The sequence below is a fragment of the Protopterus annectens genome, chromosome 10.part0 (assembly GCF_019279795.1).
Source record: "Protopterus annectens isolate FY-2018-M chromosome 10.part0, PAN1.0, whole genome shotgun sequence".
NCBI classification, from domain to species: Eukaryota; Metazoa; Chordata; order Ceratodontiformes; family Protopteridae; genus Protopterus; species Protopterus annectens.
This window is the reverse complement of record NC_056744.1, coordinates 289602545-289628923: the sequence shown is the minus strand read 5'-3', so window position 1 is coordinate 289628923 and position 26379 is coordinate 289602545.

Here is a 26379-nt window from a genome sequence, read left to right as displayed (position 1 = left end):
CATGCTCTGCATTTCATGGAACACGACAATACAGCCTCAGAAACACACCCCCTTCCTTAGCTGTGCTTAGCTAAGAGCAAACACGGGCCACTGAGCTTCAATGTGCTTACATCAAGCATGACACACACCCTTTTCATGTTAGCTACTCCTCCTGTCTACACTGTGGTGTTAGAGCACCTACACGGTTAGGTGCAGTCTGACACTTAGAAGAAATTTGTGATTCAGTATAAATCCTCTCATTTGCATACACCATTGCCTTACTCCATAGTTACCACACTTAGATGGGCCTTTCCTCTTAGCAACCACTATTCATTGATATTGTTTTCATTCTGCATGCTATTGACTATAATGGCAAAATGCAGATTTCTGTAAAAATTGACCCCCCCCCCTTTTTTTTTTTTATTTTCGGCACAATCTCATTTACACGCCACTGCCATATGCTTAAATGGCCGAGATCAGCCAAAAAAAGTTTTATTTTAAAAAATTTAAACTATTTATCATGCCAATGGCCATATATTTGGCCATTGGCATGCCTACTAAATATAATACATGCTTTATTTCGAGCTGTTATGCCTCCATTTTCTAATTTGCAGAAATGTGTTCAACTAGTAACTGAACACATTTCTGCTTCTTACACTATTCCTGCATGGACAACTGCCTGCTTGCTGAAGCATTAATTCTCCTCGTTTGCATGTTTTTCACCAGCAAATGAGGTAATTAGCATTAGGCAGTGGTGTCCATGTAGGAATAGTGTATGAGCACTCGTGCACGTCCCGGGATCCCTTTACTGAAGCTCTCTGCTGCTATATTCCTTGCAGGAGCTGCTGCACTATTCCTACACTCTGTGTAAGGTTTAATGAATCCCAGGGAATGATTTTTATCTGTGGGCTCAGAGTATTGGCAGGCAGATACACAACTCTTTTTAAGGACAAAAAAGGCTGGAGTCCTCCTGTAATAAAAAAAAATTGGAACATTTACTATAACCATCACATCACATCACATTCATTAGCACTTCATAAACTAAATTGATTGGATCTTCTCATCTCATCTCCTCTCAGCAACTAGCATTCATTCATCTCCAATGGGCAAGGTTGATTCTGCTGAGAGGAGACCTGCCTCTCCCATGTGGCAATCAACAAAGCACAGTCAGGACATGTGAAACCCTGCTTGTACTAAGGCACTGCTGTAGTACTGTATAGGCCAAGGATTCTACTGACCATGCCACGGATAATATACTTTCACTCTGAGCAGTCAATGACACCATTACCTCACCATATCTATGCTCCTGTCATTCATGCAGTAATGTAGCACACCCAGCTGGTGTGCAACATGACCTCTGGCACAGGTAAGTGCCTGAATGTCAGGTCCATAACATTACTGAGAACTTTTATTTGCCTGTAGGAGTAGACAGGCACCCTCTGACACCTGCCCGTACACATCAGCTGCATGCCATCTACTGGGATGGCCAGTATGAATGTGTTGCTGGGAATTGTCAGTATCAGCAGACGTTTTGACTTGTGTCTGTTGTTCATTGGCCTCATAGGTTCATAGGTTCATAGTTTCATACTAGGCTATCTGCCCTAGGGCATTTATAAGCCTAGCCAGAATGTGTTTGGCTTTCGCCACCCATTTTAAGTTTATTTTGCTATGCCCTTTTTCGAGGTTAGTATACTGTGCCTCTGTCTAACAGTGACACAGAAGTGATACCCAGGGTAAACCTACGATCTCCCATCCACTCATCAAGATTCCTCTTGAAGAGAGTCAATGAGGGACTCTGCCTAACCTGGACTGGGATTTTATTCCAGAGTGAAGGGAGCCTCTGGGTTATGAATCTGTCCCTCCAGCATGTCCTATTTATTTCAGTGCTGAGGTTCAAGTCTCTCGAGCGTAGCTCGATGGGATTTGGATTTTCTGAGGTGCAGCATGTCCATTAATTCCGGGTTGGACATGGCTTTATACGTCAGGCACAGATAGCCTCTGAACAGGCGGAATGCTACTGAGTAGAGCTGGAGTTTCTTTAACCGGGCAGCATATGGCATCTGTTTGAGCCCTTTGATCCTCTTGGTGAGGTACTTTTGGGGTCTTTCCAGTTGCTGCAGGTGTCTGGTAAGGTACCTCCCAAAAGGGGCATTGTACTCAATTATGGGCCTGATGAGGGATGAGTAAAGAGGCACGATGACCTCCCTGATCTAGATGTGAATCCCTTCATGATTAGGTGGGCTATATAAAATGTTTTTCTAACCACTTTGGCCACGTGGTTGTCAAATGAGAGATTGCTATCAACTTGGGTCCCCAGGTCCCTAATTACTTCTTCTGTACTTAATGGATTACCACCTATGTGGTAATTTGTGGGCACTTTGTTTTTGCCAAAGGGGATGACTATACACCTATAGGCATTTAGCTTGAGGCCATGGCTCTGGCACCAGTTGTCTGTTTCTATGAGGCCCTTTTGGAGGATGCTTGTGTCGGCTGGAGAGTCGATTATGGCGCCAGTTTGCAGTCATCTGCAAACTTGGTCAGCCACAGTCCTTCCGTGTTGGCCTGTGCCTCCGAGAAATATATACCGAACAAGAGAGGTCCCAGGACTGAGCCTTGTGGGACACCACTTGTAACTGGTTTGGAGTCTGACATGGCTCCAGCAATTCTAACCATGTGGGTTCTGTCCTTGAGCCAGTTTGCAATCCATCTAGTGACATAGGGGTTTATAATTAAGCTGGTGAGCTTATCTATAATGCCCGAGTGGGGTATTGTAACAAAGGCTTTTGCGAGGTCCAGGTAGGCTGTGTGGACCACCTTCCCCTCGTCAATGCCCTTGGTGTCTGTTTCAAAGAAATCAACCAGGTTTAAGAGGCAGGATCTGCCCTTAACAAAGCCGAACTGGGTAGGATCCAGTGTCTGTAGGTCCTCAATATCTTTATTTATGAGGTTCATGATGATCCTTTCCATAGCTTTGCAGACCAAGCTAGTCAGGCTCATGAGGCGATAGTTCCCAGGATCCGTTGAGGCACCACCTTTATAGAGAGGGACCACTGTTGCTGTACGCCACTCTTTGGGCACATATCCTGTAGTAAGGCTGAGATTGAACAGTAGTTTTATGTTTGGGTTTAGCTCTTCTTGGAGTTCATGTAGGACGCAGCCCAGGACACTGTCTGGTCCCATTGATGCTGTGTTTTTTGCTTTGGAGAGGGTGGCTCTTACCTGAGCATCTGAGATGTCATGGGGGCAGCACTCTGCTGGGATAGATATTTGCCCTTTTGGTGGGGAGGGAGAAGTTTGCGCTGAACCTGTCAGCTAGGATGTTGGCAATGTTTGTGGGTTCAGTGTATTTTTTGTCATTTTGGACTAATTCTGAGCATATCTGGGAATTACCACCCAGGTTCTTAACATAACTAAAGAAAGCCTTGTGATTATCCTCAGTGTTCTGTGCAATTTTTCTCTCGAAGCTGGCCTTAGACAATTTTATGAGTGTCTGTAGTTTTTTTGCTAATACTGATCAGTGATGCCTTCCCTTTTTGGGATTTTGCTCTATCATTTAGTAGCTTCCTCCTTCTATTATATAGTTTGTTTATGGCTGGGGTCCACCAGACAGGACATCTGCCTTTGGAGGATTGGGTCTTGGTTTTATTTGGGATCGCATGATCCATGCATTTCTGAAGGTGTTCATAGAATGCATTTATAAAGGATTCTGTGGTCTGGGCCGTATTTTCCACAGGCCCAGGGGCTTTTGAAGGATTCCACCTCAGTTTTGAGGAGTGCGAAATTTGCTTTAGAGAAGTTTTTCACTGTGGTTTTCTGGGCAGAGGGTGAGGTCGGGATGTGAATATCCAGTGAGATTAGTTTATGGTCTGATCTTAAAAGTGAGGGATACACTTCTGGTCTGGAGCATAGAGTCCCCATGTTTGTGATGATCAGGTCCAGTATGTTTTCCCCTCTTGTGGGAGTGGTAACAAGTTGTTCCATAGCATTTAAGTTTATAAATTCTAGGAACCTTTGGGCTAGGGTGTTGGAGCTAGAGTAATGCTCCCAGTCTATGTTTGGGTAGTTGAAGTCACCCAATATAATGGTGTTTGGAGAGACCTTCATATTTTCCAGTGTCTCAGGAAGGCCGAGTGGGGTTCCTGGGTTTGGGAGGGTGGTCTGTAGCAGGCCATAAACTGGAAGGCGGTTTTACCCACTGTTAGTTGCACATGGATAGTCTCTGATGCTTCGTGCTTTGCCACCAACCTGGAGGTGTGGATATCTTTGATGAATATTGATACTCCCCCTCCTTTTGTGGTTCGGTCCAAGTTTTGGGGCCGAAATGCATGGTATGAGGTATAACCTGGTAGTGCTGGGGTGCTCTCGGGAGCCCTGAACGAGGTTTTTGTTACTGCACAGATATCGATGTTCTCCATGATAAGGAGAGTTTCGAGTGCATGCATCTTGAGGTTTAGACTTCTGGCATTGAGTAGCATTACTCTTAGTTTCTTATCCCTTGTGATACCTATGGAGGTGGGTTTGTCTTTTGAGCCTTGGCTAAAAAAGGCACTATGGGGGTAGCAAGAGCCTTTGCCAATATCCGAAAACCCAGGGGTGACAGGTGCAAGCCGTCCCTAGTGAAGCATCGTGGCTTGTGGAGCATATCATCCCAAACTGACAGGCATTGGATCCCCTTTGAATGACACCAGTACTTAAGCGAATTGTTGAAATTGATCATCTTGTCTTCATATTGTGGCATCATTCTTGGTGAGGGTAAGATGCTACTCAAGGTCAGGGTCATACCGGCCTGGGCTACATGCTCAGAGAGCTCCTTTATGTCTCTTTTCATGTAGTCCAGGGAGGTACGTCTCAGGTCATTCACACCAGCATGGACAATGACTGAGTCATATTTGTACTTGCCTTGGAGTCACCTGAGTGCTTGTGTTATGTGGCAGATCCTAGCGCCTGACAGGCTGCTCACCGTGACCCTCTCCTTGTTCAGCCTGGTGAGCGGGATGTCAGTGTGCCTGACGATAGAGTCACCTATTACAAGTGTATCAGGTGTGTTGTTTAGTCTTAAGGGCTATGACTGTTCGGCACACTGGCTTTGTGAGATATGTGTTGCATGTGTTTTGTTTTGGGGTAGCGGTTGCTTGGGTTTCTGCTTTGGAGGTCTCTGCTGCTTAGGCAGATCTTTATTTAGAGCCTCAGAGTATGTTTTTGTGTGATTATGTGTTTGGTTTGCTGTCGTGGTAGGTCTATGTGAGACTGAAATTGTAGTGAGTGTGGTTTCCTTCTCCTCCTGACTGGTTATGCCAGTACTGAGTTGACAGAGCTTAGCCTCCAGTTTGGCTATATGGTTGCATCTCTCACGTGTGTTGGAATTTGTTGGGAGGAAGAGAGGGTTGTCTGTGTACATGAGGCAGTTGTAACATTGCCTCAAGATTCCCAGATTCACCAGCTGGAACGGAGAGGAGATTGACAACTGTCCTTTGGACATGCTAGAATAATATTGGGAATTCCTTAATAATTGAAAACAAGGGCCAGTGGGGAGTAAGGGTGTAGTGCTTTTAATTTTTAGTGCTGACTTATATAATTGCTTTAGTGAGCAAGTGCCAGGTAACTTAAGTGCAATGTGTTACAGGTAACTTTAATGCAGAAATGACAAAAAGTAACTTTCTTTCAAGTGAAACAAGGAAATAAGTACAGTAAGCAATGCAGATATCACTAGTGATCCACAGAAGCTGAGAAGCCTATTAGGTGGAATTAGCTTTCCAGGGAAATAACAAGCAAACAAACAACAAGCATATAAACAAAGCTAGATTCAGCAGGCCTGGATCTAGTCTAAGCTACAGCAAACAAGGTGTACCAATTTCAGTAAGATACAGTTCAAATATTCAGGCACTATAAACCTTTAACCAGAAATTCCCAGCTCAGAAGGGCAGAGTCCAGCCTCTTCTCCAACAAGAGTGCAGACCACAAACCTTCTTAATGTAAAATAACTGGCCTGAAGCCCAAGTACTTAAACCAGAACTAATACACTTTAAGAATAACAGACACTGGGCTCTCAATCAGCAGTTCCCAACTTAGAAGGATGAAAGCTACCTGTCCTGCCAACACAGTGCATGCCACAAACCTTCCTAATGTAAAACAACTGGTCTGAAGCCCAAGTGCTTAATCCAAAAGACTTAGAATGATAGCTACACTTTAATCAAGTTACTACCAAGCAGTAATAAATACAATTGAATACTTTAGAGAATGCCTGGATTAGTGCTCAAGTTACACAAACAAAGCTAGACCCAGCAGGCCCGAATCCAGTCTATGCCACAGCAAACAAGGTGCACCAACTTCAGTAAGAAGCAGTTCAGATATGCATGCACTATAAGCCTTTAACCAGAAATTCCCAGCTCAGAAGGGCAGAGTCCAGCCTCTCCTCCCACAAGAGTACAGACCACGAACCCTCTTAATGTAAAATAACTGGCCTGAAAGCCCAAGTGCTTAAACCAGAATTAATACACTTTTAGAATAACAGACACTGAGCCCTCAATCAGCAGTTCCCAACCTAGAAGGATGTAAGCTACCTGTTCTGCCACTACAGTGCAGACCACAGACCCTCTCAGTGCAAAACAACTGGTCCAAAGCCCAAGTGTTTAAACCAAAAGGCTTAGAATGAGTTACACCAAGCAGTAATAAATACAATTGAGTACTTTTAAGATGACGCAAAAGTAAAATAAAGTAGGTAGAAACACAAGTACAGTAAAAGCAGATGAAATTTTTTTTTTTCTGAACAAGTGCTGAGATCAAAGAAACAGATTTGAGTGCTGAAACTAGAAAACTGGCTAGTTATAAGAAAAAAAAAACTAAGCTAGAAGGCTTCCCTCCAACACAGAAGGGCTTGGGGCTCAGAAGCCTACAAATAGTTTATACCACTTAACAGGAAAGGCAGGAAACAAGCTTAATTTTTTTTCTGTTTCCCAGATGCTCTCTTTGTACACAGTAGGAGTGCCTGAAATCAGAATATGATCTCACTGCACTCAGTTGAGTGAGCAAATGAGATGGGCCCAGAAGGAGTATCCAAACACAAATTTACAACAGGGGTGGGCAGTTTCAAGGCCACTAAGATTAACACCAAAACAAAAACAGGGAGGGTGGGTAGGACTAACTGAAGAGCAGAGTCAAAACTTCCAGTTCAGTTAATATTCCTGCAACACAGTTAAAATCAATTTAAATACTGTATTTTTTTGAAAAAAAGGTGCAGATAAAGGTACTTAAATTCTCTTATACGTCCAGTTGAATACAGCAAGTTCTTAGCCGGCCAACCATCTGATGTCTCCTTATTTTCAGAATGGCTGGACAAATTTCCCTTCATATCTGAGGCTACAGCTGCATCCATGTGACTGTCACCATCTTGGACGGACTGTATGTCCATGTCAATGTCTTCTGTTCCAGGGGCCATATTACCATACTGAGACACATCAGATCCCACATCACGATCAGTGGATAGACTAACAGAGGATACAGATAGTTGATATGCTAAAAGAAGAGACAGATGACAAAGATCTGGACAATGTGCTTACATCATATGTTGGATATAATCAAAGACATATGATACATATATCTCACTGCAATGTTACAGATAATAATGACTTTACATGAGGTCTTCTCTATGACAGGTTCATGTAATCTACATAACAGGGAGTATACAATTAGGTTACATAGCCAACATACATGCCATATTTGATGAATACAAACATAACACACACCTGATAAGTCCTTGTGGGAAGATGGTGGTGTAGAAGAAGGATGAACTTTAACTATTGTAGGGAAAGGTCAACATTATTAATTACATCACTGTCAGCATGAACCATTCAACCAGTGTTAAAACATATATTAGTTTCACATAGACATGCCACTTATTTGTGCACTTGAGGAGGATGCAGTCTGGCCTATGAATGGGTAGAAGGGCATGGTATTAATGGAGGACAACAACAAGAGTAACAACAATGACATGTATGAAAAATAGATCCAAAAACAATGGCCAGCACTCAAACAGTGGATAATGATTTAAATATGTTTAATATATTGTGTCAAAATAATCTGTACATAGGCAAACTGGTTTCAGGTCATGCCTTCAGCAGTGCCTTATTAAAACAAATCACAATATATATCGAAAAAATATTAAAGACACACACCCTCCCTCTACCAATACAATCAAAAAACTTCATTTAACCCAGGGGAAAAGTGCACCTAAGTTAACAATCCACATATGCTCCTTTTTATTAAGAAATTCATGCCAGCCTAACTTGTTTGGACCTTTGAAAACTATACTGTCTATAGCGGTAAATCTAAAAAAAGATGAAAAATGTTTCAAATTATGTTTATACAAGGCATTAGACAATGTTTTGCTTCTAATATCACTTAAATGTTCATAAATATGTGTCTTAAATTGTCTAGAGGTCTATCCAATGTAAAAAGCAGAACAGCTACAATGCATCAAATAGATAACCCATTCAGAAGAACAATTATTATAGCATTGAATATCAAACACCTTAGACGTATTGCAGGATGAAAACTGTTTAATTTTCAAAACATGTTTACAAGCTGTGCAATGCCCTCATGGAAAACATTCAAATATTGGTGTACCTTCCAAAGAAATGTGTTTATTGAGACCCACATAAGCCCCCAAATTCAGCAAGCAGCCATACAGGAATAAGTTATTCCTGCACGGTAGGGACCATTCTTTTTCAGCACGGCAGCGCGTCATGCATATGCATGAAGGCGCACTGCCGTGCTGCAATATGTACATGAAAATGTGTACGAATGCAGGGGATGTGTCTGAGAGCAGTGCTCTCACAAGATACACACCCACTGCATAAAAGAATTGCCGTACGGCAATGCAAAAAGAGTGAGATCACTCTTTGAACATCAGAGATGTAGTCAAAATGCTGTATAGTGTACGGCTGTAAAATAAAAGTGTAGTGGCCACTGTGAAAATAGTGGCAAAGCATTAAAGAATAAAGTTAGGAAATACTGACAGAGAATTTGAAGTGCAGACATCATAAAATTCAGAAAATGCATGGAAATGCAAACCCTTTTAGTGTAACAGCCATAAAGTTTGCAAGAGAAATACTTAAAAAATGTCCATGTTTTTTTTTTAACATCAGCATGAAAGTTTAAGCTTAGCTGTGTGGGTGTGCCTGCTGCTTAGCTATGCTTAGCCCAGCTGAAACAGCAGGATAAGTTAAAAAGTAATAGACATCCAGCACAAGCATTAGTGCAATAGTGTAGTGGTTAGAGCACATGCCTTGCATGTAGTCATTTAGAGTTCGAGCTAACCAAATTCCAATTTGTATGTGTAAACATCAAAATTTTAATTTTTTATATATTTATGTAAGAAGTAACTGATTTTTCTCAACCAGAGTAGTGTATTAGGCCCAGATGTGAGGTGTCAGTGTAATAAAGTAGTGAAACCCCCATATAAACACATGTGCCCCATACAGTATATTCATACAAGAATAAATTAATCACAGCACATTGGGGGATGTCAGGGAAGGTAAATAAATTTATATTATGTAATGAATGATGAATCAATCCCATACAGGTGGTAGACCAATATAATAAAATATAAGCAATGCTAAGCATTGCACAGCTATGTTGACCGGGTGTAAGCATTGTGTACATATCAATACTAAGCAATGGATAGCCCGGCTAAGTGGATTTGCCCATTGGTAAGCAATGCTGAACCTGCCCCTTTAAGCAAAGCCAACTTTAGCGAAGTAGGTTTGCCCGCAACGTAGCTTAGCTCAGCATTTTCAAAACCATACAATCATGACAAAGGGTGGGAAGTCAGCCATATTTAAACAATGCAGGTGAGAATACAGCTCATAACTGGTTGTAGCTCTCCACTGTAGGCAATATGGTAGGAGTTGGAGAGAGCATGCACTTCCGGGCGCAGCGCTGGGGCATACAGGAGTTCAAGGTCATGGTAGTACTCCTGGTAAAACAACATGACATGAGACTGCTGCAGGACAAGTACCAGGGCTCGCAATATAAAGCGGATGCCTGGGAAAGTCTCGCCCGTGATCTCACCAGTGCCACTGGTATCCCTCGGACTGGTGAGCAGATAAGGCACCATTATGCTGACTTGAAACGGAGGAAGAGGGAGCTCTTGGAACAGTGGGTCCAAGAGACAAGAGACAGGGGAGATGTCTCAGCAGTGTGTAAGTATTCATAGCAATAATTGTTTACCAAAGCCCAGCCTGTGTATGTGATGGATATGTATGCATAAATGTTTCTCTATTTTCATTACAGCTGCAGCTGAGTGGGCTGTGAACCAGGAAGCCCATGCCAGAAGGTTGCAAAGGCTGCTTTGTTAGGCTGGTGAGTAACAATCCTGCTTGTAGTAGTCATACCAAATAAATATAAAGGAGTAAAATGTCACCTGGCAATATAAAAAATGTGTATGGTTTCCACTGAATAAACCAGACAATATAACAGTAATAGTCCCATATAGGTCATATTTAAATAAAACTGTAACTGCCTGGTAATAAAGTTCTAAATCCTGGACTGGTTGTGTTTACTCTGGTATTGTATGACCTCACATGTTGCATTCACCAAGATCTGGTATGTAAATAGTACTGTTGTGTCAACTGTTTCTCACACTGTGCTACATAAAAAAATATGTCTAGGAATGTCTGTATAAGAATGGTGTAATTACAAGGTCAGATTGTACAACAAAGAGAGACTTAGAAAACAATGAAAGAAGAGACAGCACTTTCTAAATCACTCACTCTGATGAAACACAAATTGCTGTATTTTTAGCACACACAGCCATAGTTCGAATCCCAGCAGTAGTAGTAAGCTGCATGCATAATCATATGTCTCAACATTACAGATTTGTGCAGAATGTCCCGATTTTTGCCTCATATTTGTGGCCTGTTCCTCTATTTTCCTGGCAAATGACTGGGGTGATCTCAAGATTGTAGTCACTAAATAATGACATACATATGAGCTTCAGACTTCAGATCCTTCAGAAAATGTATATTAAAACAAATCCTGTTACTCTAGCAACTGTCTAAAAGTTTGTAAGAGCAATATTTAAAATATGTCCTAATTTGTACCCCCAATTTGTCAAGCTTTGTACAGATGTTTTGCATTAAGAAGATGAGAGATATGTGCAGAATTATATCTAGGAATCTGGGAATATGTGTAGAAACTGTCAGGTATTGTTAACAAACATCCCCTCCACAGGTCTACCAGCCAAGAGAAGTAGAATGTAGCTATAAGACAATTGAAGTATACACTGTGTACAAACATACCTCTGCCCAAACCAAGGTCATAGGGTATTGTAATAATACCTGTAGAGTAATGATTAGAGCAATGATCATAAAATTGTGAGTACTGCAAGGATATACAAGTTGTTAATTGACATCTCTCTCCCCCCCACCATATTTGCAACAATAATCTAAACACACAAATCAATGGGTATGTTTTTCACCAAACCTACTGTTGGGACATATGTCCTATTGTTCAACAAATGTTGAAATGTGTTTCTATTAATGTTCCATGTTGAAATACTATCATTGGTGGCCTGTTGCTATCAATGTAACCTGCATGCTGTTGTAATGGCCACTGTGGTTCCATATATGCATGTGTTCTGTTTGCTATGCAACTATTCCAAATCTGTTGTTTTGGGTTAATGGGAATATCTATGCATGCTGTTATAACTAATCCTGGATTGTGTTGACTATTACTAACCCACATATGTTTTAAAACTGTAACACCATTGCACATTTGGGAAGGCCAGTCCCAGTGGACCCACCTCATCTGGCCATGGCACTGGGCCCCAGCACATCTGGGACCCACCCCAGGACCTCCTTGTCGCTGGTCATGCACCACTATTGGGTGGAACTGCCTCAGGGGATGAGGCTTGTCCCACCCCAGGAGTGGGCGCAGACAAGATCCTGTCACCTGAAGCCAGGTCCAGGGTTTGGTGCATAGTGAGCTTCGAAAGGAGTTTGGAGATCTGCTATGCCAGCTTGAGGGCCCTGTGGTGCAATTAGATGGTCAGCCTGCTCCTCTTGCTCAGACCTCAGGACATCCACCTTTGGGGCCATGAAGGTTCAGTGGTGACTGCCCATGGGTGGGGACCTCATCCCACTGTTTCCATTTGGGGCCTCATGGGCTTCCGATTTTGAAACACCCTTCCCCATCCAAGGTGTTTACCCCCTCATGTGTCATATATCACCCCTGTATGCTGTATTGTCTGTCTTGTCTGTCTTCCTACCCAACCCACCTCCCCCAATATACCCACTGTCCTTCCCCAGCATCCCACTCTCACCTTAAAAAAAAAAATGGACAATCTGTTCCCCCAAAAAAATTTTGCCCCATACATAGCTGTCCATTTCGCACACATGTCCACTGGACACATGTAATCTGGTCTAATTGACTTCACAACACATTATTGTTGTCACCCCTGTCTTAGGGGTTTGAGTGTCCAAATATACCTCCAAATTCAGTATATATATGCACAGCTGTTGTAGAAGAAATGGACAGCTATGGACCTTCCCTACACCCGTCCTGCACATCCATAGCTACTTTACCTGTTGTCTTTCCCTCTGCATGCCCCCTTTTTCACCACTTTCCTATCACCCCTTTTTTCTTTTCTTTTAAAGAAATTAGCACAGGGGTAAGCAGAGGTAAGCTCTTTTAAGCAGTAGTAAGTAGGATTATGTCTGTTTACGCAGCACTAAGAAATGCCTACACAGATTAACTACGTTCAAGCTAACTGTCTGTAAGCATATTTAACCAGAAGTTAGCATTGCTTATCACCACAAACATGCACAAAGCTGCTTACAACTTCTTAAAAGTGCCTTAATCACTTTGTATGCTACAGCTCTTGCTCTGCCCAGCAAGAAAAACAATCAGCCCTTACAAGTTGCAAGCCCAGGGCCCTGTACATCATAGCCGAAGGAATTTTCCACTAAGCCATCTGAGCTGTAGATATGCTTGATGTTTTCTCAAATATATCATGCAGCACAGTCATTCAACAGTAGGGAAAATGTATATATATATATATATATATATATATATATATATATATATATATATATATATATATACCACTAAGAGACCGATTGAAGAAAAACTTAATTATTAGATGAGAAATGCAAAAACATCCAAACAAAACTTCTAGGCTACTTAAAAAAATTAAAAATAAATAAGGACACTGGAGACCAAATTCATGTTGAGTGCTTTCATCCATTTATTAGTATCAGGACTTTATCAGCACTAAAGTGAAAATCAGAAAGTAAGGCGTTAAATACAGTAAAAACAAATAAAACTTAATAAGCATGACAACAGTGCAGATTCAGAAACCCAATCAAGTGAAACAATAAAGTTGTAAACAGCAATCAACAATCACCTGCAAGAGGCTAGGTGTGGTTAAACATACTAGTGCAGAGCACTGGAAACATTAATATTTTCATTTAAACCAGGGGCAGGTTCTGCATTCAAACAAGCTGCCATTTTAATTCTATAACTTCCAAATAAGCATCACGATCACCAAAGAAGTTGTCCACTTTTTCTAACACAAAAAAAGAACAGAATTTGGAGAGGGCAGGGCATTCCAAACTATGTTTTCCCAAAGGATTGTGCACATCTCCAGACTGCACCACAGCAAAATGTTCCTTCACCCGGTCCAACAGTCTCCTGCAAGTATTGCCAATGTAAAATGCTTTACAGGCATCACAGAAAGCAACATAAACAACAAAATTGGAATGACAGTTATAGAACTTTTTAAAAACTGCTACATATCTGCAATGTGTAAAGAAGTAGCTGCGGCCCCTGTAAATAATATCACAAATTACACAATAACCACAGGGTATTGTATTGTGAAACATCACTATCACACTGACAAACAGAACTGTGTGCAAGACAGTAAGCTCTAGCCCACCTCTGTTCCCATGGTGAAATGTATGAAAACTTACAGCCATATTACTACTGATTATTACTGATATTCCTCACATGTTGTAACAGCCTAGGTTAAAAACATTTAATACCCCTCCCCATAAAATGTCTTACAAGGGCATACAGCAGTGTTCTCTATACACTGACCTCCAGACTGTACAGGGTCACACATGTTTTGTCCAGCTGTAGCCCTCATATATATGGACCCTACCCCACAACTTGTGTGTGAGTCCACAACATCACTGGAATGATAGCAGGAATGTCAGCACTAAATAATGATAGACCATACCTGTCAACCTCTTACTGCATGACATGTGGACAAAGTCTGGTATATAAGTGGAGGACAGAGGGTGAAACACAGGGCCATATTTGAAATATTGCTGTTATACACTGAGAAAGTTGTTGGTGTTACAGGATTGGTTGCAACATATCCTTACTCAGGAATATGAAGTCAGAAACACAAATGGATGTTGCCATGTACTGATAGAAATCAATGGAGAGAATGCCACTGATATGTCAGGGACAAGACCTGTGTGGAACAGACAAAACATAGCCAATATTCTGGCCATCATGTGGATAGGCCCACAGGTGAGAGCTATGCAGACAGACTGCATTCCATGCAAAACTAGCATGTGCACACAAACCCTGTATAACTAGCAGTATTCAATGCATATAACTGCAATACTCACACACTGTTCCTAGGTCTGGAACCTTATACAAACAGGTACTTGGCCTGTGTGCCTGTGTCCACAAGCCCTGTTGTAAGAGGTATTCCTACTTGCAGTCTGTAATACTGCTGCCCCCACACAAGAAGGGTGTCTTCCATACAGGTAAGGTAAAGGGACAACACCCGCATGATGTAGTTATTTGCTACAAACTTCATAGGTTTGTAATAGGCATATCTATGATTTGTCCCTATAGATGTTAGGCTTTGTCCACATGGGATGCTCTAAGAGGTGGATAGGTTGGGTCACAGCTGAGGAGCCTGACATACTGGGAAAGGACAGCACACATATGACAACCACCAGAGTGTCTGTCAAACAGTCATGTCTGTGCTACTGCTAGGCCAGTTAATGGGATATTGCCCATATCCATATGTTGCCTGTGAATATGAGTATTATACATGTTTGTGTTGTAAATCTAGGATACCTATATAGGGCATGAGCATAGTAAAGCATTGTTGCAGATGTGTGTGTTAAACTGCATGTGATATATTGAATTAATAACATTCAACTTTACAGTGTTCTTCTGGACAATGTTCACAGTTGTGACAGATATCTGTAGTCACTTACACATATGCTTGTGTTATGGCAGCTATATTAATATTTTATCAAAACTGACTTCCCTGTTTTGTCAACCAGTGATGTAGCCTAATGACCAGAAGTCCTGCTAGAACAGGTTGAGACATATGATTGAGCTGCAAGACTGTAAATACGGTGTGCCATAATGACAGAGAACACAAATGTATATCAGGTATCCCCTGAGCATGTGTATGTATGCATATGTTCAGCAGAAAGGCAAAGAAGTAATAACATGGGTCACAAGCAGTCCGGACAATAGGATGTGCATGTTGCAAATGTGTGTAATATCACTGTCACTGCATACAACAAAAGAAAATGTGTACTGCTCCTCATTCTTGCATTGCCATGACACTGATATGGGTACTACAATAGATATGCTTATCACGTAGTAATCAGAGAAGTGTACAACTGTGTTATGACCCACTGTCCATGCCTACCCCTAACAGCTATATCAACACCCATATATACTGGACATCAAAGTGTACACATCCTGTTGGAATGCGAGGTCTGTGTGCTGTATGGCAATGAGACCACAGAAAGTCATGTCAAAACCTTTTTCACCTCAAATGTGACCCATAACCTGTACAATTCTATTGAAAAAGAAACAAAGCTGTTTCATGGAAGGTGAGCAACCATTGCCAAGTGAAGATGTGATATGAAGTTAGAGTACAAACAAGACAAATGGATAATGTAATAATCTCACCAGGTGTTTACACAACATATCCATGTAAGGGTGTGCACACACATTCAACTGGCTTACTGTACTATTAATTCCCTTATGTTTCCACAGGACAGGTTGTTATGTTCCCTATTGAATTGAGCAGGCTATAGGACACATCATAGGTGGGGATTGTGTTGACGTGCTTTTGTGGGGTCATGTTCCAATTGCACAATTATCATGCATTGTAACAGGGGTGTGTACACTTCATATCCACTGTAGCTATATGGAATCAGAAGTACCTTACCTGTACAACCATCACCCATCAATGATAGAGTAATCCCCTTTGGCGGACAGCACCAGGTCAAAAAGCACATAATAGGTTGCTATAGTGGCTGTAGAGGGACACATAGGTCCAGACCACAACTTAAAAGCAAGTGCAGGTCTATCTGAGTGAGCATGTAGGTTCACAGGTGACTTCCTGTAAGGCTGACTATGAATAGAAATCAGACATATTCAAAACGCCAAGGCCAATTGCAGCCATGCCTACACATATGTATGCAGTCCCAGAGCCAATAACAAAATTCAACCTGTACTGGGGGTAAAACACACCTCATGCACACATGCCATGGATACAGGCAACCTGCATCAGACAGGATAGGTGGAAACAGTGGCACCCTGTCCACAACATTAGTACAGAGGGATATGCCCATCAACCACACTCCTGCCCACATCAATGGTGAGCATGGACATAATGCCGACTAATGGCAACAACAGCAAGTCTCCATGGGGATCAGAACATCACAGTTTGCCTCCTACATGAACACAGACATGTGCTCACAGTTCCATCACACACTACAGTCAAACACACACATGCCACCATCCACACACCATCCACATAGAAGATGGCCACTGTCATCCCTCTACACAGAAATGAATGGTGAATAGTGGATTATGCTATTAAGTGTCCAACATTGGGGGAACTGGACAGGTCAGGGCCAGGGGTGTAATGCAAGATGTCAAAGCCATGATAGCTTACAGTGTTATGGTATAGCCTGGATTATTTGCAAGTAATATCCACTGTTCATGTACACGTGGAGAACTGTATGAGGTCCGATGACCTTTTTTCCTGTTTATGTCTTCCGAGTACAATGTCCCGGGAACATCTGCCCACATTCACAAACTGGAAAATGATGCAATTATTCAATACCTCATCATGCATCATGCCATCCTCTTCAGCCGCAGGGCCCAGGATCTCATCCACGGGGTAAATGATGTTGGCCTGCACAACTGAAATTATGAGCAGGTGCAGCATCGCTGCAAAGCTCTGATCTGCCATACCGTCAGCATGGTGCTGCAGTTAGGAGAGACCAGCTAGCCACAGATGGGGGTCATGCCATCCAGCCCCCATTGACAGATGTTGAGGAGCTCCTCACCAGCCTTGGGGCACCCGCCCACCAGCCAAGGCAGCAGGCTGAAGACAGCATTGTTGAGGTGGGTGCCACCCACACAATGGATGAGGAGCATGCAGGTAAGGCCCCAGGGCACATTAGCAGACCACTGTTGCTTATCCATTTTCATCTGTAAAGTATCTACATGCATATGTCAGATAAGATAGTCTGTTGCTGCAGTGTAGTAATGAACAGATGTGCATAATCTCTAGTATTATGGGTTTGTACTGTTGATGTGCTGAAATGCTGCTCCCACCCTGCACCAATGCCACAGGTGTGGCTACTGACATTACTTCTCTCACACAGCTATTTAGGTCCCTCTGGTATACAACTGTGGCAGCAGCCTGTAGCTAGTGAATATGGAGTTGTTTTGTTCAGGTTTGCCAATGCACCAGCCATGTTATGGCCATGCTATTTGCCATGCACACATTTAACACACCTTCCCATAATGCATGCTGTACATGTTCACTTATTGCTGGTGTTAACTGCACTGCATCACAGTGGTCACCATGGTGGCATATCTGAAGGGTATGTAAGAGTCCTGCAGTATACCTAACAATCTGTAAGTGCAAGATATGTGGACAGAGATAGGTTCATAGGTTCATAGGTAGGTACTAGGCTATCAGCCCTGGGGCCTATACAAGCCAGGCCAAAAAGGTACCCTGGCTTTTGCCACCCAGGAAAATTATTTTCCTGTGCCACTGTCGAGCAGAGCCACAGAGGTGATCCTCGGGGTGAATTTCCTGTTTCCCATCCAATCATCAAGATTTTTCTTGAAGAGTGCTAATGAGGAGCTTTGTTTGATATAGATAGGTAGTTTATTCCAGAGTATGGGAAGTCTCTGGGACAGGAATCTATCCCTCCAGCATGTTATGTTTATTGTGGTGACAAGGTTTAGGTCCCTAGAGTGTGTAGCTCGGAGGGATTGGGATTTCTTTAAGTGGAGCATGTCCAACAGCTCTGGGTTTGACATAGCTTTATATGTTAGGCAGAGATCACCTCTGAGTAGGCGATATGCGACGGAGTAGAGCTGGAGTTTTCTGAGACGGTCAGCGTAGGGCATCTGTTTGAGGCCGGTAATCCTCTTTGTGAGGTATTTCTGTGACCTTTCCAGTTGTTGGAGATGTCTTGTGAGGTACATACCAAAAGGGGTGTTGTACTCTATAATGGGTCTAATGAGTGATGAGTAGAGGGGAACAATGACCTCTTTTTTTCTGGATGAGAAACCTTTTGTGATGAGGTGTGCCACGTAGAATGATTTCCTGACTACTGTGACAATGTGATTATCAAAGGAGAGACTACTGTCCACCTGTGTCCCAAGGTCTCTTATCACACTTTTGGTGTTAAGCATACTACCGCCTATGTTGTAGTTCATGGGATGACAATGCACTTTTTGGCATTGAGCTTGAGGCCATGGCTTTGACACCAGGCATCTGTCTCAGTGAGGCCCTTTTGTAGGATGTGCACATCGTTAGGAGTTTTGATTATGGCTCCTAGTTTGCAGTCATCTGCGAACTTCTTTAGCCAAATACCTTCTGTGTTAGCCTGTACTTCAGAGAAATAGATACCATACATGAGACGATCCAGGACTGAACCCTGTGGTACTCCACTTGTCACTGGTCTGAAGTTGGATTTGGAGTCTGCTACTTTCACAGTATGGGTTCTGTCAGTGAGCCACTTGGCAACCCATCTTGTGACATAGGGATTTATACCTAGTTTAGTGGGTTTATCTATAATTCCAGAGTGGGGGGTGGTGTCAAAAGCCTTGGCAAGATCTAGATAGGCTGTGTGAACCACCTTACCCTTGTCTACGGCTTTGTTGACTGCTTCAAAGAAGTCTATCAGGTTTAGAAGACATGATCTGCCTTTTACAAACCTAAACTGGGTGATGAACATAGTGGTGGGACAAATGGCCTACAGTAGGGACATATCTGAAACAATACCCTTATATATTGGTTACAATAGTGTATACACCACTATTACAATGGCAACTGTTCTTGATATAAACGGCAAATCACAATACCATATTCCACACCTTTTACAACCTGTAATGTGATCCTAACATGAGCAATGAATGTGTAATATGGAATCCTATGTTAGGACAACAAATATGGGGAATACATACCTTAACAAACACTGGAAGCATATGTATGCACACATCCAAATAACATATTGTGGAAGCAGTTTGTGATGTAGTGACAGCATTCACTCTTCTTGAGTACACACTTTCCATCAAGTACAGGGCCTCAATGTCACACCAAGTAATGGTCTGCTGTCCAAGAAGTATTCCCATGACATTTTCCCACTCACCTGCAATAGAGGGAGCCGTGGCTTGCACACATCTTACAAACCATGAAATGGATCCCATATCTGAAAGGTAGCAGTCAGGAGTGGGAAAAGTAGCCTTACCTCACCATTGCATATACCATGGCAAGCAGTGCAGATAGCCATGTATGTGTGTGCAAAGTATGGGACAACATTGTTGTAGAAAATAAACAGATGCTCATCCAGAACAGATGACAAAACATGTTGCAAACTGGTCATGGAGGCTGCCCAGAAACATGCAACAACACTGAGGGAGTTGCAGGAATGTCTATCAAGTACTGCCTGTACAGTACCTGTGTCAACAATTGCCTGGATTCTGCATAAGTGTAGCCTATGGGTTAGGGTAATCAGATGGAAGAGTTGTCCCATGATACATCATCCAGGGCTCTCTACAGGTAGCATAAGCATAACAGGGGTAGAGGTGGGTGCCACCCACACAATGGATGAGGAGCATGCAGGTAAGGCCCCAGGGCACATTAGCAGACCACGGTTGCTTATCCATTTTCATCTGTAAAGTATCTACATGCATATGTCAGATAAGATAGTCTGTTGCTGCAGTGTAGTAATGAACAGATGTGCATAATCTCTAGTATTATGGGTTTGTACTGTTGATGTGCTGAAATGCTGCTCCCACCCTGCACCAATGCCACAGGTGTGGCTACTGACATTACTTCTCTCACACAGCTATTTAGGTCGCTCTGGTATACAACTGTGGCAGCAGCCTGTAGCTAGTGAATATGGAGTTGTTTTGTTCAGGTTTGCCAATGCACCAGCCATGTTATGGCCATGCTATTTGCCATGCGCACATTTAACACACCTTCCCATAATGCATGCTGTACATGTTCACTTATTGCTGGTGTTAACTGCACTGCATCACAGTGGTCACCATGGTGGCATATCTGAAGGGTATGTAAGAGTCCTGCAGTATACCTAACAATCTGTAAGTGCAAGATATGTGGACAGAGATAGGTTCATAGGTTCATAGGTAGGTACTAGGCTATCAGCCCTGGGGCCTATACAAGCCAGGCCAAAAAGGTACCCTGGCTTTTGCCACCCAGGAAAATTATTTTCCTGTGCCACTGTCGGGCAGAGCCACAGAGGTGATCCTCGGGGTGAATTTCCTGTTTCCCATCCAATCATCAAGATTTTTCTTGAAGAGTGCTAATGAGGAGCTTTGTTTGATATAGATAGGTATTTTATTCCAGAGTATGGGAAGTCTCTGGGACAGGAATCTATCCCTCTGGCATGTTATGTTTATTGTGGTGACAAGGTTTAGGTCCCTAGAGTGTGTAGCTCAGAGGGATTGGGATTTCTTTAAGTGGAGCATGTCCAACAGCTCTGGGTTTGACATAGCTTTATATGTTAGGCAGAGATCACCTCTGAGTAGGCGATATGCGACGGAGTAGAGCTGGTGTTTTCTGAGACGGTCAGCATAGGGCATCTGTTTGAGGCCGGTAATCCTCTTTGTGAGGTATTTCTGCGACCTTTCCAGTTGTTGGAGATGTCTTGTGAGGTACATACCAAAAGGGGCGTTGTACTCTATAATGGGTCTAATGAGTGATGAGTAGAGGGGAACAATGACCTCTTTTTTTCTGGATGAGAAACCTTTTGTGATGAGGTGTGCCACGTAGAATGATTTCCTGACTACTGTGACAATGTGATTATCAAAGGAGAGACTACTGTCCACCTGTGTCCCAAGGTCTCTTATCACACTTTTGGTGTTAAGTATACTACCACCTATGTTGTAGTTCATGGCAGAGTTTTTACCAAAGAGGATGACAATGCACTTTTTGGCATTGAGCTTGAGGCCATGGCTTTGACACCAGGCATCTGTCTCAGTGAGGCCCTTTTGTAGGATGTGCACATCGTTAGGAGTTTTGATTATGGCTCCTAGTTTGCAGTCATCTGCAAACTTCGTTAGCCAAATACTTTCTGTGTTAGCCTGTACTTCAGAGAAATAGATACCATACATGAGACGATCCAGGACTGAACCCTGTGGTACTCCACTTGTCACTGGTCTGAAGTTGGATTTGGAGTCTGCTACTTTCACAGTATGGGTTCTGTCAGTGAGCCACTTGGCAACCCATCTTGTGACATAGGGATTTATACCTAGTTTAGTGGGTTTATCTATAATTCCAGAGTGGGGGGTGGTGTCAAAAGCCTTGGCAAGATCTAGATAGGCTGTGTGAACCACCTTACCATTGTCTACGGCTTTGGTGACTGCTTCAAAGAAGTCTATCAGGTTTAGAAGACATGATCTGCCATTTACAAACCTAAACTGGGTGATGAACATAGTGGTGGGACAAATGGCCTACAGTAGGGACATATCTGAAACAATACCCTTATATAGTGGTTACAATAGTGTATACACCACTATTACAATGGCAACTGTTCTTGATATAAACGGCAAATCACAATACCATATTCCACACCTTTTACAACCTGTAATGTGATCCTAACATGAGCAATGAATGTGTAATATGGAATCCTATGTTAGGACAACAAATATGGGGAATACATACCTTAACAAACACTGGAAGCATATGTATGCACACATCCAAATAACATATTGTGGAAGCAGTTTGTGATGTAGTGACAGCATTCACTCTTCTTGAGTACACACTTTCCATCAAGTACAGGGCCTCAATGTCACACCAAGTAATGGTCTGCTGTCCAAGAAGTATTCCCATGACATTTTCCCACTCACCTGCAATAGAGGGAGCCGTGGCTTGCACACATCTTACAAACCATGAAATGGATCCCATATCTGAAAGGTAGCAGTCAGGAGTGGGAAAAGTAGCCTTACCTCACCATTGCATATACCATGGCAAGCAGTGCAGATAGCCATGTATGTGTGTGCAAAGTATGGGACAACATTGTTGTAGAAAATAAACAGATGCTCATCCAGAACAGATGACAAAACATGTTGCAAACTGGTCATGGAGGCTGCCCAGAAACATGCAACAACACTGAGGGAGTTGCAGGAATGTCTATCAAGTACTGCCTGTACAGTACCTGTGTCAACAATTGCCTGGATTCTGCATAAGTGTAGCCTATGGGTTAGGGTAATCAGATGGAAGAGTTGTCCCACATGATACATCATCCAGGGCTCTCTACAGGTAGCATAAGCATAACATCAAGTCTCCCAAAGGCATGTGTTGCAATGTGTAATGGTGTCATGAGATAAAGACTCAAACCTACAGACAGTATTCATAAAGCTACGTGTGGTGCACAAGCAACACCTCCCTCCACCTCAGGGCCACAATCCCCAATATTTAGCTTGCTGGTGCCAGTGTACACCTTTAGGTTTGCTGTTCATTAGCTGTAACTAGGCTGGTAGACATGGTGTTTGGAATTTGGAACCCTGCAAAATAGCACTCATGTGTGGCCCATAGTTTTCAATCATCTGCAATAAGGCTGAGGATGGGGAGGGGTGTCAACTTGAAACACAAAAGTGAACTGAAGCATACCTCCAAAGCTTGCTAAGAATGGCTGTATCCGAACACAGTGAATGTTATGAATTGTGTCAGACATAACCCTGACTCTACAGCAAAAAAACTGTGTGACCTCCAAGGGCTTTGCACATGAGCTGACCTTGCAATCTGGCAGAGTTGGGGGACATTTGTAGCTCAGAGTGACCAAATAATGGCAAGTGAAGATGGGCCATGCTAGTATACCCCTTCCAGGAATAGTGACTGCTGTATTTCACTTAACAGCTGCTTCAACAAACCATTGTGTTAAAGATGTGCACACTTATGCAAACCACATATTGTGTGCATCTCATTCAGCATCATCACAACTAACACATTTGTTTAATACTACATTGGATTGCAGAAGTCATATGTCACATATCAGGTGTGTATAATGTTAATAAATGCAGTATTGTGGCCCCATTCCATATCATAGAAGAGGCTGGCATATCAACAAGGGTGTGTACACTCCTCATTTTCACATTAAGCTTTGAATGTTGTCAATGTAACCAGATTTTATTGCACATACATGCACTGCTGATGATGACATCTGCAAATCAAAGGACAGGTATTAATTACTGAGATCAGTACTCATATCATCCCAGGTATTTGTCAGACAAACACATAGGGGCTGTGAGCAACAGAGCAAACATAACTGCCACACATATACACATTCAGCAATGGTGTGTACACTTGTGAGGTATGGTGCACAGTATATGCCAGTGTGCTGTACAGGTGAACAGCAATACTGTGTACATGGGTGCAGTGTGTTCCAGGGGAAGGAGCATCACCTACTAACACAACTCATGCATCACATAGATGTATAATGTTGGCACAAGGACTGAGTATGGCTGCAGTGCATACTGTTGAGTGTCATATGTCATGCATGTTGACTGCTGGGTAATGAAAGGTCTGTGTAATATCTTTGTGCCACCTCACCTGTATGCACATGTGTGTGTGTGTGTGTGTGTGCGTGTGTGTGTGTGTGTGTGTGTGTGTGTGTGTGTGTGTGTGTGTGTGTGTGTGTGTGTGTGTGTGTGTGTGTGTGTGTGTGTGTGTGTGTGTGTGTGTGTGTGTGTATGTGTGTAGAAGTAAACCATAATGTACACGTCTTAATATACATTTCTTGCCTGCCCCTCACAGGTGGCGAGGTGGGTCAGGGTTCCTCCTGCAGGCAAACTAATGTTAGCGTCCATATAGACTCTGACAATGATGATAGGGATAATGATGCACAGGCAGGGTAGTCAGGGGCTGAATCTGTGCCATTGGTTGACATCCCACTTTTATCCACCCGCTTCTCTGCACACAGTCAAATGCCCATACATACCCCATCACCATTGGCCATAGATGAGGGACAGTTGGCAGGTGGTGGCATGGGACAGGAAAGTGTGGTGACTACCGCAAGTGTGTCTGTACATAGCAGCCATAGCCGGATGACTGGCAAAGTTCCACACAGGCAGATGTACAGGGGTGCTCAGAGGAGGGCTGATGGCCATCATGCCCATGGCAGAAGTGCCACAACAGGTGTCACCAGATGCATGTTTGGGCCATCATGGAGGCACAGGCACATATGGAACATTACACCAGAGATAGTCTGAGGCTTCAGAGGGCTACCCTTCCTGCTGTACATGACTACATCCGTGATGTTGCAGGTGCCCATCATTATTTTGCAGAGGTCATGGATAGATGGTGGGTGAGATGGTGGGAATCCTTGACCATGTGGTGTCTGTGGTAGTGCATGTGGTGGGAGTAGGGCATCGCCCACGTGGACATAGGTCAGCAACACTAACAGGTGGAGGTCTAAGTGGACGTGCAACAACTCACAGCCTCTCCCATAGTGCCAGTAACAGCACCAGCACTGCAGGGGAGGTGCTGTCCACACCACAATGCAGCAGGCCACATGCACATGGTCCTGGCTGGTCCCAACAGGGACGCAGATCCAGTGGACAATTGTCATCATCAGGGGAGAGTACCATATCTGGGCTTCTGCCTGGTAGTGCCCGTGCAACCCCTGGCAGGCACAGTTTCCATGTCCATGACTGGACATGGTGAACTGTACACCCTGCCATGTACAGACTGAAGCTGTCCAACAAACTCTTGTATAGGGCAGCCACATGGCAGAAATGTGTGCATACATACACACACACATCACCAACACAGTTAGGACACCTCCATACCTACACACACTATGTCTGCACAGCCCATTTAATAAAGAACCCCCTAACTCACACACATGATGTCAACCAAATGGCTCAGCTTAGGCCTTTGGCAAACCCACAACACACACTGTGCATATGATGATACCTGTGCCACATCCCTCTCATCCATGCCATTGATGCAGGGACATGCTAATATGTTACTGACGCACAGGGTGAATGTACTAAGGTTTAGCAATGTAATGCTGTTTAACGTGTTTTTAGCTGGAATGATTAATGCATACATGTCAGGGTGTGTAGCTGTCCAGCCATGATGCATTATAGCTTTCATTAACACTGACTGATTGTGGTCTCCATAATGAATTCTGTTTGTGTTCTAGGTGTCTATGTGTCAGCAGGATGTTGGTCTGCTATCCTTTCCTACAAGGGGTGTAGCACTGCGGTGACACAATGACTCTGTCATATCCAGAATACAGCTGAACACAAGTAACAGGTCTGTATAACAGTTACTGCATGTGCCACATGGCTGATAGATCTGAGGGGTGTATGCAGCTGAGCGCATGGTGGCTGATGTAAGCAGCTCTTCTACAGTGGACAATGGTAAGTGTACTGGGTGGCACACACCAAATGTTTGTGAATAACACACACACACAGGTGTTGGTGTTGATGCAATACACAGAGAATACTGTTCACATGGATGTACTTCCTTTTGCAGTGAACACATTTTGGCCTATGTAATTCCACCAAGACCAAATTGCCAAAACATCACATCAGTAAATAATCAGTCCACCAGTTTAATGTCATTGACATGGGTACTGGCAGGGTATATGTCGTAGTGCAATCTTGGAGTTGGTAAACATAGGTGAGCTGGTGTGGGTGGCACAGCCCCCCACTTTGGAGGGTATGTGGTGGCATAGAACCACACATAGTATGATTAACAACTACTTAACCTGTTAATATAAATTGTACAGTATAATAGCACACTAAGTGGGGAGATACACACAACAATAACCCCAATGTGGGTGGCTGTCCCCACAACAACCACAACAAACTATATATACCAACTCCAGTATCTCTGTACAGCTGTACAGT